Genomic DNA, 16,548 nt, shown 5'->3' with positions numbered 1-16,548 from the left:
AAAAATAAATCATTCCTGGTTGGTTTGTCCTTGGGGTTTCGCCTGCAAAATAAGTTCTGTTATACTCACAGACATCATTCAAACAGTTTTAGAAACTTCAGAGTGTTTTCTATTTTTATATTATCAATTATATATTTTAAAAACAACCTGAGGATTGATTATAAAAACATTTGACATGTTTCTGTGGACATTACGGATACTTATTGGAATTTTCGTCTGCGTTGTCGTGACCGCTCGAGCCTGTGGATTTCTGAACATAACGCGCCAAACAAACGGAGGTATTTTAGATATAAAAATAATCTTTATGGAACAAAAGGACGGCAGGGTAGCCTAGTGGTTAGAGCATTGGACTAGCAACCGGAAGGTTGTGAGTTCAAACCCCCGAGCTGACAAGGTTCAAATCTGTCGTTCTGCCCCTGAACAGGCAGTTAACCCACTGTTCCCAGGCAGTCATTGAAAATAAGAATGTGTTCTTAACGGACTTGCATGATTAAATAAAGGTAAAATTAAAAAAAATAAAAAAAAATATGTAATGTTTAACTGGGAGTCTCGTGAGTGAAAACATTCAAAGGTAAGCGGTTCATTTTATTGCTTTTCTGATTTTTGTGACCAAGCTACTGTGATGCTAGGTGTTCATAATGTTTTGACTAGTGATCGATAAACTTACACAAACGCTTGGATTGCTTTAGCTGTAAAGCATATTTTCAAAATCTGACACAACAGGTGGATTAACAAAGAGCTAAGCTGTGTTTTGATATGTTGCACTTGTGATTTCATGAATATAAATATTTTTAGTAATATTATTTGAATGTGGCGCTCTGCAAAGTTATGCCGTGAGGCGCACGGTGTCCCCAGTGCACAAGCATAGCCTGGTGTGCTACATCGCAGCTCCTCGTATCGGCCGGGCTAGAGTGGGCATCGAGCCAGGAGCAATGAAGCCGGCTCAGCGCATCTGGTCTCCAGTGCGTCTCCTCAGCCCGGGTTATATGGCACCAGCCCTACGTACGGTGTCCCCGGTTCGCCAGCACACTGCCACGCTCTGACCGTAGATTGCTTTGTATTTTTCTATTTTTAGTTTGGTCAGGGTGTGATGTGGGTGGGTATTCTATGTTGTATGTCTAGGTGTTGTGTTTCTATGTTTAGGCCTGGCTGGTTATCGTTGTCTCTGATTGAGAACCATATTAAGGCAGCCTGTTTTCCCACTATGGGTGTGGGTAGTTGTTTTCTGTTGTGTGTCTGCACCAGCCAGAACTGTTTCGGTCGTTCGCCTTGTTATTTTTGAGATTTTAGTGTTCTTTCAATAAATATGGACACATACCACGCTGCACCTTGGTCCTCTCCTTCCAACAGCCGTTACACGTGCCTTCAGTATCTCGAATGCCCTTTCCGCCTCCACTCTCCAACGAAGTCATTGGGGACCTCCTCTCAGCAGGGCGGTAGGTAAGAGGTGCGACCACCATGCTGAAGTCCCGGATAAACCCCAGGAATTGCTGGACTGATTTCAAGGAGTTGGGGATGGGCTATGACTTGACTGCACTGACGCATTGCTCCTACATCTCCACTCCCTTGGGAGGGGCGGCAGCTAACCTAGTGGTTAGAGAATTGGGCCAGTATCCGAAAGGTTTCTGGATCGAATCCCCAAACTGACAAGGTAAAATTCTGTCATTCTGCCCCTGAACAAGGAAGTTAACCCACTGTTCCCCAGTAGGCCATCATTGTAAATAAGAATGTATTCTTAACTGACTTGCCTACATAGGGGATGCTTGTGGCATTTCCCTTATGGTTGATAATAAATAAATAATAGTAAAGTTCCCAGGACACTCGGTGTCCGCGATATAAATGTTGAATTTTTTCCATTTTCCTGCTGTTCCGGAAAATTCCAATAGATGGTGACTGGCTGTATATGACAAATGGACAATTCATCAACAAATGGACATGGTCATTTCTCGGACACGATACGAAACGCGGTAAGCCAAATGTACGTTCAGCCTAGAAACAAGATGGCCCCCGAGGCCACAACGCTCTTTGAGTTAATGCACATTTTGTTGGATTTTAAGTCGAAAACAGTAATACAGGGCTAATTTCGCCTCTTCACGTCAAAATACATAAACTTGTGGTCCAAGGAAAAATAGAACCAGACTTTTATCTATCGTGCTGTGCTTTACGAGAAACCGTACAATGTTCATTTCGTGATGTTTAAAATGAAAGATTTATAGATCCAGTTATAGATTCAATTGAGGCATGTTAAGGCAAATCCTTTAAGGCGAGATTCCATTAAGGCGAGATTCTGTGATTTTCTGTACTCACACACACATACAGTCAATATGGAGTGACACAGTGTGGGGCTTACAGAAACACAGAGCCTGCAATAGTTACCTGCGATCGAACCATCAAAGAACAGCATCTGAAATATGTGATAGTTGATGAAACATCACCAAATGGACAGGCTGAAATGAACACTGAAAGTGTGGGCAAATGGCATCACCATAGTTTCTAGGCTGTGTCGATCCCCACTTGACCGTAGCTAGCGAGGTCTGACTGCAAAAAGTAGGCCCGGAATTAATCCTGACTAGTAGTGATGCATGCTTTGGCCATATTGCAGCCTCTGGGTCACACAGAGACACGCCGTTTTCAATGGGCTCATCGGGGGGAGGTTGGGGTGGATAAACCACAGAGCTATTCTAGCTGCGCTCGGCAGTTCATGTAGCCTGACACATCTGCATATCTCCCTAAGGATAACATGTGTTTACAGGTTATGCTCTGACTCTGCTTCTGTGCAGGCAATTTCCAAAATGTCTTTACATATATCAAAATGAAAAGATTGAATGATCCCCTTTGTATGGGGAAGTATACATTTACCATCAAATAGTGCTGAAGTCCATAAATGAGCAGGCTTACATCATCACAGAAAGGGAAACAAATGGCATCACCATAGTCTTTAGGCTGTGTCGAGTTCAAGGAGATGATCCACTTGACTGTAGCTCTCACGGTCTGACTGCAGCGAGCGTTCAACAAGTAGGCCCGGAATGAAGGGTGACTAATAGTGATTTCAACATGCTTTGGACATAGTGCTCGGCGGTTCATGTAGTCTGACACATCCGAGTTTCTCCCTAAGGATAACAAGGATTTACAGGTTATGCTCTAACTCTGCTTCTGTGCAGACAATTTACACAATTCCTTTTAGCCATGTGATCAGGGTCACCTGTACCTCTACATATATCAACATGAAAAGTTTGAAGGGCCCCTTCATATGTAAAAGAACAAGTGTGAACTTTACCATCAAATTGGGCTGAAATCCAGAAATGGGCAGGCTTAACAGAAAGGGAAACAAATGGCACCAACATAGTCCCCAAGCTGTGTTGAGTTAAAGGAGTTGCCCCACTTGACCATAGCTCGCTCGGTCTGACCGCATCGTGCGTACAAAAAGTAGGCCCGGAATGAAGCCGGACTAGTAGTGATTTCAACATGCTTTGGACATATTGCGGCCACTGGGTCACACAGTTTTCGATGGGCTTAACTGGGGGAGGTTGGGGTGGATAAGAAAAAAGTTATTCTAGCTGCACTCGGTGGTTCATGTAGTCTGACACATCCAAGTTTCTCCCTAAGGATAACATGGGTTTACAGGTCATGCTCTAACTCTACTTCTGTGCAGGCAATATTCAAAATTCCTTTTGCCACCTGTTCAGTGTCACCTGTATCTCTACAGATATCAACAAGAAAAGATTGAATGTCCGCTTCGTATGTTAAAGAGGAAGTACGAACTTTACCATCAAATTTAGCTGATATCCAGAAATCAGCAGGCTTACATAATCACAGAAAGGGAAACAAATTACATCCCCATAGTCCCTAGGCCATGCCGAGTTCAATGAGATACCCCACTTGACCGTAGCTTGCTCGGTATGACGTTAGCGACCGTGTAAAACAGTAGGCCCAAATGAAGCCTGTCCTAAATTTGAAGTGCTTTTGGGTGACAGCAGCAGAATCGTTGAGGCCAGTTCACATCTTTCCAAATTTTCATATATGTGATTAGGCAACCCTTATGAGCTGGTACATATTATAAACTAATTTTTTATCTTGTTTTTTGTCCTTTTTGGAAAACCTACAAGTTCCATCTAGGTAGTGCTATTATGTATCCATGTGTAGTCTGAATGTAATATATTTCCAGATTATGGTTGGGGGGCACATAAAGAGCCACATATGTGAAGAGCAGCTGTCTCTGACCTTTTTGGGGTAAGATATTGACATCCAGAAAGGTCTCGCCACAAGACCAAAAATGAAGCGTGATCTAAATTTGAGGTGTTTTTGGGTGAGAAGTACTCCAGATATAACAAACTGACCTTAGCCCCCGACACATAAACTACTGCAGCATAAATACTGGAGGCTGAGACAGGAGGGGTCAGGAGACACTGTCGCCCCATCCGATGATACCCTCGGACAGGGCCAAACAGGAAGAATATAACCCCACCCACTTTGCCAAAGTACAGCCCCCACACCACTAGAGGGATATCTTCAACCACCAACTTACCATCTTGAGACAAGGCCGAGTATAGCCCACAAAGATCTCCGCCACGGCACAACCCAAGGGGGGGCGCCAACCCAGACAGGAAGATCACATCAGTGACTCAACCCACTCAAGTGACGCACCCCTCCAAGGGGAAAGAACACCAGTAAGAGCACCAGTAAGCCAGTGACTCAACCCCTGTAATAGGGTTAGAGGCAGTCAATCCCAGTGGAAAGAGGGGATCCGGCCAGGCAGAGACCGCAAGGGCGGTTCGTTGCTCCAGAGCCTTTCCGTTCACCTTCACACTTCTGGGCAAGACGACACTCAATCATATGACCCACTGAAGAGATGAGTCTTCAGTAAAGACTTAAAGGTTGAGACCGAGTTTGCGTCTCTCACATGGGTAGGCAGACCATTCCATAAAAATGGAGCTCTGTAGGAGAAAGTCCTGCCTCCAGCTGTTTGCGTAAAGATTCTCGAGACAATTAGGAGGCTGCGTCTTGTGACCGTAGCGTACGTGCAGGTATGTACAGCAGGACCAAATTAGAGAGATAGGTAGGAGCAAGCCCATGTAATGCTTTGTAGGTTAGCAGTAAAACTTTGAAATAAGCCCTTGCCTTGACAGGAAGCCAGTGTAGGGAGGCTAGCACTGGAGTAATATGATCAAATTGTTTAGTTCTAGTCAGGATTCTAGCAGCCGTATTTAGCACTAACTGACATTTATTTAGTGCTCTATCCGGGTAGCCTGACAGTAGAGCATTGCAGTAGTCTAATTTAGAAGTAACAAAAGCATGGCTATATTTTTCTGCATCATTTTTGGACAGAAAGTTTCTGATTTTTGCAATGTTACATAGATGGAAAAAAGCTCTCCTTGAAACAGTCTTGATATGTTCGTCAAAAGAGAGATCAGGGTCCAGAGTAACGCCGAGATCCTTCACAGTTTTATTTGAGACGACTGTACAACCATTGAGATTAATTGCCAGATTCTACAGAAGATCTCTTTTTTTCATGGGACCGAGAACAAGCATCTTTGTTTTGTCCGAGTTTAAAAGTAGACAGTTTGCAGCCATCCACTTCCTTATGTCTGAAACACAGGCTTCTAGCGAGGGCAATTTTGGGGCTTCACCATGTTTCATTGAAATGTACAGCTGTGTGTCATCCGCATAGCATCGAAAGTTAACATTACGTTTTCGAATGACATCCCCAAGAGGTAGAATATATAGTGAAAACAATAGTGGTCCTAAAACGGAGCCTTGAGGAACACCGAAATTGAGTTGATTTGTCAGAGGACAAAGACAAACAGAGACAAACTGATATCTTTCCGACAGATAAGATCTAAACCAGGCCAGAACTTGTCCGTGTAGACCAATTTGGGTTTCCAATCTCTCCGAAAGAATGTGGTGATCGATGGTATCAAAAGCAGCACTAAGGTCTAGGAGCACGAGGACAGATGCAGAGCCTCGGTCAGATGCCATTAAAATGATTACTTTCAGCTTCCTGTGACAACCGGAAGTGCCTTAAATCATGGTCATAGGGGCTGTCTCAAAGGGTTATAAAGGTCACATCTTTCCAAAATGTCATATTTGTGATTAGGCAACCCTCATGAACTGTAAATCAATCTGTGTCTGTCTGTCTGTCTGTCTGTCTGTTTGTCTTTAGAACTGACCTGCGATTGGAGGAGGCTTTCCTCATCTGCAGGATCCAGGAGAAAATAACCCATTACTCACAATCATTTCAACTTTATACCCCTTATTTTCTTTATATCCAATAATTATGTTTTGGACTGTCAACTCACAAAAACTAAAGTGATGGAAAAATAATCAGTTTACCTCAATGCTGGTGTTGAGGGCATGAACACTCTGGGGGGGAATAACCAAATGTTTAAATGTTTGACTGACTTTACGAACTACACTAAGTAAAAACATTTTTTTTTACTCCAACAAAGCTACCATAATTAAGAATCAGTTTACCTCTCAGCTGTTGAGGTCACCACAAGCTCTATGAAAAAAGTCTGCATTATTCCCAATTAGTTACTTAACAATAAATGATTGAGACTGTCAACTGACTATACAAACGAAACTGGTGGAATGAAGAGGTAATACTTTACCTATATATGCCGAGTGTCTATGTGCGCAGTTATAAGCCTGAGAAAAAAATAACACATTACACACATTAATAGCGGTGCACAATGGCTAGTTTCCATGGCTAGTAGTGGTGCACAATGGCTAGTTTCCATCTTCCCGCCTGACCATCTATCTTATTGAGCTAATGGCTAGTTAACTAGGTAGGTAATGTTACTAGCTGGCTAGCTAGGCGCATAAGCTAGGTAGCGGGGAGTAATGCTTATTGACTAGTTGCCATCTTCCCACCTGAGCAGCTAGCTAATGTCAGTTAACCAATGCAAATGTACCTAGCTAACATTAGTACATTAGTATTGGCTAGCTATCATTAGGCAGTTTGTCGGGCAGGAAGATGGCTAACCTTCTGGCTTTGGCAAGCTCAATAAAATGCATTTGTTTAAATAGCGTTGGACTAGTAACCGAAAGGTTGCAAGTTCAAATCCCAAAGCTGACAAGGTACATATCTGTCGTTCTGCCCCTGAACAGGCAGTTAACCCACTGTTCCTAGGCATCATTGAAAATAAGAATTTGTTCTTAACTGACTTGCCTAGTTAAATAAAGTTTAAAAAAAATATCAAGTGCTTATCTGTGACCTTCCCTCACAGATGCCTAAAAGGCAGATCATCCCTCCTTGGGCTGCTTTCGCCCCTCTTGCCACTCAACCAAATACTGTCTACCCTCATCATTTCCATCCAGCCATTCCCTGTTACAAAACTTGTCGATACATAGTTGGGGACAATAAAATATTTCCCTTCATCGACACCTTCGGTCCACTTAACTATGGCGAACATAGCTAATGGCCAACTAGCTAACTAAGTTACAGATACTACAATAGCCAACTGAAAACAATGGTGAGAAAGAACTAGAGGATGCACTGCAATGTGAAGGTCAACCGTTGAATTCAAAATCGGACGACATCACGTAGTTGACATTTCTGAAGAAAAATACAAATGGAACATTTGTATTAATGTATTTAATTAAATTGTTTGTAAATAGTCAACTATACTTTTTAATATGTTGTTTTATATTTTACATTTACAGCTAAATTAGCAGTGACAAGATATAACTGTGTAGCTAGCTAGCTACTGAAATTGAGTTATTGTCTGGACTCGCCATCAGCTTTGTTCGATGGATCTTCGACATGTGTTAAACTTCTTGTCGAAGCCATTGGAGGAAGGCTGCAGATGCACCAAAGATTTTGATCAGTGGATGCACTAGCTGGCTACTAATGTAGCATGCTGTCTACAAGGGTGCCGCCATTTTTGTGCAAGAAGCCATTCAACCACACTAGATTGTTGATTTTGGTAGGATTTAATAATATATTTAGCTAGCTATCTAAGTGGTAACTAACTTGCAATAGACTTCAATTTAAGACTACAGTACAGCTTGGTAGATAACAAGTTATAGCCTACAAGTGTTCTGCCATTTTGTGTGGAATTAGTAAATTAGTAATTATTGTTAGTAACAATTATGACTGTTGATTGTAATTAACGTTAGCTATATCTGTAGATGGAATGAATGGCTCAGTTCAAGATTATATTAAATGACTGTCAATTACCTCTTAGGGGACACTATTCTAGCATCACAAGGAATGACAATGACCACAATGAAAGAAGAAACTTTACGGTAAGTCAACCTCCCGCTGCGTACCCCCTCTAGCACCAGGGTACAACAGCACACTTCTGTATGTTGTAAAGGTGTTACATGGTCGCTGCCCATACCATTGCATAGTGCAGAAAATACACAAGAGTTCAGGGGCCTTGCTTTAACAAAGTTAACCATTTTCATTGTAGTGTCCAAACCATATTTCAAGCTGTCAGGCACTCCCTTGGCAGCAAGAGCCTCTTGGTGGATGCTGCAGTGTACCCAAGTGGTGTTGGGAGCAACTGCTTGCACGTGCGTTACTACTCCATTAGGTCTCCCTGTCATGGGTTTTGCGGCATCAGTACAGATACCAACATGAGAAGCAGCTAAGTTTTGCTACATACGGAACGTTAGTGGAATTCCCACAAGAGAGTAACGGTTAATGTGATTGGATGTTCATTATTTGACTAGGCTACCTGTATTTGACAAGGTGTTGTTATTTCGCTGATTTAATTTTTAATCAATTTCATTATTGGCAGTGAAACGGGGCTACTCAGGCGAGAGAAAAAAAACTCACCCAAATGTATAGCCCAGTTGGAAAATATAAATGGACTGTGAAAATGTGAAGAATAAAAAAAAAAGAAAAGTGAAACATATTTTTATTTGGCGTAGCCTCGACGGCATTGAGTACCCCAGTTTGGGAATACCTGGTCTAGAGGACATCATCAAAATCATGAATCTGGTGGGTGGGAGAATTCCGTTAGTGCCTCAAAATATTTATTTATAAGTATTTTGATGAGATGAAACAGTACATTGAAATTCAGTACATGTGTGAGAATTGTTGTCTTAGCATGATGGAACATTCTGATACAAAGTTGTTCTGCAGGAGTTGTGAGAAGGCAATAGAAAAATTGGAAGACCACATTTTTTTATAAAAGAGCAAATTCTGAATATGTTGCAGGAACCTGAGATTAAAAACAATCCAAAGCATAGATTTGATAGAGTTAAAGAGAACCCAGCTTCTATAGATAATACAGTTGAAGTCGGAAGTTTACATTCACTTAGGTTGGAGTCATTAAAACTCGTTTTTCAACCACTCCACAAATTTCTTGTTAACAAACTATAGTTTTGGCAAATCGGTTAGGACATCTACTTTGTGCATGACACAAGTCATTTTTTCCAACAATTGTTTACGTACAGATTATTTCACTTATCATTCACTGTATCACAATTCCAGTGGGTCAGAAGTTAACATACAATAAGTTGACTGTACCTTTAAACAGCTTGGAAAATTCCAGAAAATTATGTCATGGCTTTAGAAGCTTCTGATAGGCTAATTGACATCATTTGAGTCAATTGGAGGTGTACCTGTGGATCTATTTCAAGGCCTACCTTCAAACTCAGTGCCTCTTTGCTTGACATCATGGGAAAATGAAAAGAAATCAGCCCAGAAATATAATTATAGACCTCCTCAAGTCTGGTTAATCCTTTGGAGCAATTTCCAAACAACTGAAGGTACCACGTTCATCTGTACAAACAATAGTATGCAAGAATAAACACCATGGGACCACGCAGCCGTCATACCGCTCAGGAAGGAGACGCATTCGGTCTCCTCGAGATGAATTTACTTTGGTGCGAAAAGTGCAAATCAATCCCAGAACAACAGCAAAGGACCTTGTGAAGATGCTGGAGGAAACAGGTACAAAAGTATCTATCTCCAAAGTAAAACGAGACCTGTATTGACATAACCTGAAAGGCCGCTCAGCAATGAAGAAGCCACTGCTCCAAAACCGCCATAAAAAAGCCAGATTATGGTTTGCAACTGCACATGGGGACAAACATCATACTTTTTGGAGAAATGTCCTCTGGTCTGATGAAACAAAAATAGAACTGTTTGGCCATAATGACCATCGTTATGTTTGGAGGAAAAAGGGGGAGGCTTGCAAGCCGAAGAATACCATCCCAACCGTGAAGCACGGGGGAGGCAGCATCATGTGCTTTGATGCTTTGATGCAGGAGGGACTGGTGCGCTTCACAAAATAGATGGCATCATAAGGAGGTAAAATTATTATTATTAAATTATTATTAAGCAACATCTCAAGGCATTAGTCAGGAAGTTAAAACTTGGTCGCAAATGGGTCTTCTAAATAGACAATGACCCCAAGCATACTTCCAAAGTTGTGGCAAAATGGCTGAAGGACAACAAAGTCAAGGTATTGGAGTGGCCATCACAAAGCCCTGACCTCAATCCTATAGAACATTTGTGGGCAGAATTGAAAAAGCCTGTGTGAGCAAGGAGGCCTACAAACCTGACTCATTTACTCCAGCTCTGTCAGGAGGAATGGACCAAAATTCACCCAACTTATTGTGGGAAGCTTGTGGAAGGCTACCCAAAATGTTTGACTGAAGTTCAACAATTTAAAAGGCAATGCTACAAAAATACTAATTGAGTGTATGTAAACTTCTGACCCACTGGGAATGTGATGAAAGAAATACAAGCTGAAATAAATCATTCTCTCAAATATTATTCTGACATTTCACATTCTTAAAATAAAGTTGTGATCCTAAGTGACCTAAGACAGGGAATTCTTACTACGATTAAATGTCAGAAATTGTGAAAAATGAGTTTAAATGTATTTGGTTAAGGTGTTTGTAAACTTCCGTCTTCATCTGTATATGTGGTGGGAAGATGGAACTGTCGCTTCTAAATTCTCCCAATATTCTGTCCCTTCAGTTCAGTTGTGACGGAGTTCCAATATTTTTATCCTCATCATTTAGCATTTGGCCACTCCTTTGTACTATTAAAGTACGTGTTCATGTGTGGCTTTTTGGGCCTAAACCGTAAACCGCAGAAGGACTTGTTTGGTTCTCAGATGTACAGGAAGCTCATTAACGCTTTGGTAGATGAATGTATTACTTTGCATGATCAAGGTGTCAAATGGGAAAATCCTGAAGGGTCTTTTGTGACTAGCAAAGTCTTTCCTTTAATTTTAATCGGTGACAGTTGCCAGACCTCTTCTTCAAAACTTGAAACAGTTTGATGTTGAATTTAGCTGCTCTAGTTTGTCTCCAAAAAGGTTCTGTAAAGGGAAGAAGGCATACACATTCATATTATTTTGAGAACTGTCAACTCAGAAATCAGTCACAGACTTATTTATTGATTAAGCACTAGAGTCTGGCAAAGCAGTAAAGGGAACTAAATGCACCAGTGTTTTATCTCGGCTTGAGCATTTTAACATAATAGAGGGACCTATCCCAGATTATATGCACAATGTGCTATTGGGGATTGCCAGGAGCATGACCAGTTTATGGTTAAATAGCAACAATTCTGAGATGTTATGGTATATGGGTAGATCAACTCAACATCTAGATGACATACTTTTGAACATAAAGCCACTTTGCAACGTCTCACGTGTACCACTTTCGATCACCCAAAAAACATTTTGGAAGGCACAAAAATACACGTGGTCAAGGAATCTTGACAGTTTGTTACCTAAACTCATTGTTTTGCTTGAAGATTTTCTCAAAGAAATGCAATGTCTTCATAGGGTGGGTAATGTTTCTTTCAGCATCCATCTTTGCCTCTACCTGCCAAGAAGTTTTTGCAATTGGGTTCCTCTCTGGACTCATTCCAGTTTTATTTTCAAGTAGGATATTGCAAATCTGATAGATATGGTCAAGAGCTCTAAAGGAGTTAAAACACGTGACATATAGTTGCAGTGGTGTCACTGGCATTGATAGTTCCAAAATTCAAACTCTTAGTAAACACAAATGTATTGTTTTGCCCAAACATATAGTACAGAGAGACGTAGTGAAATACACTATGTATACAAAGTCACATAATTTCAAGTTGGTGTATTCAGCCAAAATTGAGCACAAAATTGAGCACACCTGTCACGACTTCCTCCTTGTTCGGGCAGCGTTTGGCGGTCGATGTCACCGGTCTTCTAGCCATCGCCGATCCACCTTTCATTTTCCATTTGTTTTGTCTTGTTTTCACACATTACTGGTTTACATTCCCTCATTACTTGTCGTTTATTTAACCCTCTGTTCCCACCATGTCTGTGTGTGAAATTGTTTGTTGTTTGTTGCTTGTGCACATTTTGACTGGTGCGCGACGGGTTTTGTACCCATATTCTGTATTTCTGGATGCCATTGGTTTTGATAATTAAACTGCTCCGGTTATTACCCAGTTCTGCTCTCCTGCGTCTGACTTCCCTGCCACCAGTTACGCACCCCTTACAACTCTGCCATGCAATCTCCATAGACAAACATTGGCAGTATAATGGCTTTACTGAAGAGCTCAGTGACTTTCATACAATGCCACCTTTTCAACAGGTCAGGTTGTCAAATTTCTGCCCTGCTAGAGCTGCCCTTGTCAATTGTAAGTGCTGTTATTGTGAAGTGGAAATGTCTAGGAGCAACAAAACCTCAGCCGTGAAGTGGTAAGCCACACAAGCTCACAGAATGGGTGCGTTGCATGTAAAAATCATCTGTCCTCAGTTGCAACACTCACTACCGAGTTCCAAATTGCCTCTGGAAGCAACGTCAGCACAATAAATGTTAGTCGGAAGCTTCATGAAATGGGTTTCCATGGCGGAGCAGCCGCACACAAGCCTAAGATCACCATGCGCAATGGCAAGTTTTGTCTGGAGTGGTGTAAAGCTTGCCACCATTGGACTCTGAGTGATGAATCACGCTTCGCTATCTGGCAGTCCGCCGGAGTAATCTGGGTTTGGCAGATGCCAGGTGAAAGTTACTTGCCTGAATGCACAGTGCCAACTGTAAAGTTTGGTGGAGGAGGAATAATGGTCTGGGGCTGTTTTTCATGGTTCGGGCTTAGCCCCTTAGTTCCAGTGAAGGGACATTTTAATGCTACAGCATACAATGATATTCTAGATGATTCTGTGCTTCCAAATTTGTGGCAACAGTTTGGGGAAAGTCCTTTCCTGGGGCATGACAGTGCCCCGGTGCACAAAGCATGGTCCATACAGAAAAGGTTTGTCGCAAACAGTGTGGAAGAATTTGATTGGCCTGCACAGAGCCCTGACCTCAACCCAATTGAACACCTTGGGATGAGTTGGAATGCCGACTGTGAGCTAGGCCTAATCGCCCAACATCAGTGCCCGACCTCACTAATGGTGTTGTGGCTGAATGGAAGCAAGTCCCCACAGCAATGTTCCAACATCTAGTGGAAATCTTTCCCAGAAGAGTGGCAGCTGATATAGCAGCAAAGGGGGTACCAACTCCATATTAATGCCCATGATTTTGGAATGAGATGTTAGACGAGCAGGTGTCCACATACGTTTGGTCATGTAGTGTATTTCAAAATCACTGTAAATGGAGAAGTGATACATTCGGAATATTACATGTGTATACAAACACAATTCTTATACTGTTATCTTGGATGATGTTGATCACATCCTTTTCTCTGTGAAGACCTTTATTTTCTTTGATCACGATAATGGGGTAACGTTTTATGCTACTGTAAGATATTTTACAAAGGGAAAGCACCACTTCTGCTCAACCATCGCTAACCCTTTTTGAACCTGTCACGAAAACCCTTGGTAATTTAACTGCAATTCCTGTTCCTAGAATAAAAGTAAATATTTGTTCATGCATGTCACGGCTTTCGTTGTGGGAAGGAGGAGCGGACCAAAATGCAGCGTAGTTGTGAATCATTTTATTTAATAAGGAAACTATACACGATAAACTAACAAAATAACAAACGTACGAAAACCGAAAACAGCCCTATCTGGTGCAAAACACAGAGACAGGAACAATCACCCACAAACACACAGTGAAATCCAGGCTACATAAATATGGTTCCCAATCAGAGACAATGACTAACACCTGCCCCTGATTGAGAACCATGTCAGGCCAAATACAGAAATAGACAAACAAGAAATCCAACATAGAATGCCCATTCAGATCACACCCTGACTAATCAAAACATAGAAACATACAAAGTAAACTACGGCCTGGGGGTGACAGTACCCCCCCCCCCCCAAGGTGCGGACTCCGGCCGCCATACCTGAACCAATCGGGGAGGGTCTGGGTGGGCATCTGTCCGCGTTGGCGGCTCTGGTGCTGGACGTGGCCCCCACTTCACCGCAGTCTTCCCCCACCTTGTCCGCTTCCGTGACATCCCAGCCACGGCAACCCTACTTAACAACACGGGACAGAAGGGCAGCTCGGGACAGAGGGGCAGCTCGGAACAGAGGGGCTCTTCAGACTCCGGCAGCAGCGCCAGACAGGCGGGAGACTCCGGCAGCAGCGCTGGACAGGCGGGAGACCCCGGCAGCAGCGCCGGACAGGCGGGAGACCCCGGCAGCAGCGCCGGACAGGCGGGAGACACCGGCAGCAGCGCCGGACAGGCGGGAGACCCCGGCAGCAGCGCCGGACAGGCGGTAGACTCCGGCAGCACAGGAGAGAAGTAAGGGAATTCCCCCCTCAAATGGACAAAAATGAATGGGAAACCATTGGCATAGTACAAACCATGTATACGATGGACAATAAGCACCCAAATCGGCGTTGATTCATGCAAAATGTTTTGCAAATGCCATATGGCAATTGCCAGTTGTAACACTTCAAAAATCCAACAGGTGGCGTGTGCGCTCCACCTTGGTTTTTCATATAGCAAATGGACCCCAAGTCAACATCCAAAAGCCAAATTTTGAAAAAATGACGGTCCAAAAAGTGCTTTCTGGACCGTTTTTCGAAATTCTTTCGAATTTTGTGTCAATTACACACGTATAAGAACTGTATCAACATACTTTAGTCATATTTTATTATCATATTTTTTTTTTTTTTTTACTTGTGCATAAGGCATATGTTTTGGGGGGGCCAAATGTCATAAGAAATTTGACATGCTCAAAAATCCTGCAGAAATGCAAAATTGACTGGCCTGATGAACTCGGGATGGCCGGGCAGTGATTGTTGTTCCTTTCAATCACTCGTGGTGTTGATTTCATCATGTCCATTTGTTTATGTTTTCTCACTTTTGCAAAGTCACTGTGCATTTGCAATATGGTTAACTGGGCATTCACCATCCCGAATTTGTCATGCTATAAAAATCGTGCAGGAATGCCAAATTGACTGGCCCAATGAACTCGGAATGGCTGGGCAGTGATTCTGGTACCTCTCCATCGCTCGTTTGGGTTGATTTCAGAATGTCACTTTTGGTGATGGTACCTCACTGTTAAAACATATTGCAAATGTTTTCTCACTTTTGCAAAGTCACTGAAAATTCGTGCAGGAATGCAAAATTGACTGGCCTGATGAACTCAGGATGGCTGGGCAGTGATTCTGGTACCTCTCCATCGCTCGTTAGGGTTGATTTCAGAATGTCACTTTTGGTGATGGTACCTCACCGCTTAAACATATTGCAAATGGACAAGAGTCACCTGCAAGTCACCGTCCATCAGTCAATTTGATATCATTCTGACACCAAACTGATACAAACTGACACCAAACCCACTTTTCCCAACTCGTTTAGGAGCCAAGTATCACATACTTCAGAGCTGGCCCAAAATTCACAACGCCTTCGATTCAAACCATAAAAAAAACATAAAACACGTAGTTACGTTCTAGCTGTGGGTCCATTTCTTGTGTTATGTGTAGGCCTAGCTGAGGCGACCCCGAATCCCAAGTTTCGGCTCGATAGGTCATTTGGTGTCCGAGTAAAACCCTAATTGGTGCTGAAAATCCACTTTTTTCAATTACTTGCTACGGGGTCCTTGAATGAGCTATCGGACAGAAACGTTGGGTTCTGTCTCTATGGGCCGAGACGGTCACAATGCACCTAGTCTTGTGACTCTGGGACATTTCTAAATGTCGCCATTTTCATAATGGTCAAAATGAATTGAAGTCATTGCAAATGTTCGAGGCTGGTTCTCGGTCCGAGAACCTTCTAGAGCGCCGTAGCTCACCACGCACTATCAACCTGAGGTCTAGAACAGGATTCTAAAGTTTCGGAACTCTAGGTCTGACGGTTCTTTAAAAGTTCCAACAAGGTTAACTAATGCAGGGAGTGTTTGTCTCTACGCACCCCAATGGGTCCCTACTTCCAAGCTGTGTGTGTGTGTGATTTAGTTTTCCTTTGAAATTTTATGGGAAAAATGACTGATTTACAGTTCATGGGGGTTGCCTAATCACATATATGAAGTTTTGGAAAGATCAGATTTTTTTAACCCCTCGAAACAGCCCATGAGAGACCAATTATGGCACTTCCGGTTGGCACAGGAAGCTATAACTCAACACACATCCTCATTGGGGTATTCTATTACAGAATCCTGAGTTTTAAGTCTTTACCATAGAAACTGACTGATTTACACAGGGTTG

The sequence above is a fragment of the Oncorhynchus masou genome, chromosome 32 (genome assembly GCF_036934945.1).
Source record: "Oncorhynchus masou masou isolate Uvic2021 chromosome 32, UVic_Omas_1.1, whole genome shotgun sequence".
Taxonomy (NCBI): Eukaryota; Metazoa; Chordata; class Actinopteri; order Salmoniformes; family Salmonidae; genus Oncorhynchus; species Oncorhynchus masou.
This window is presented reverse-complemented; position numbering follows the sequence as displayed.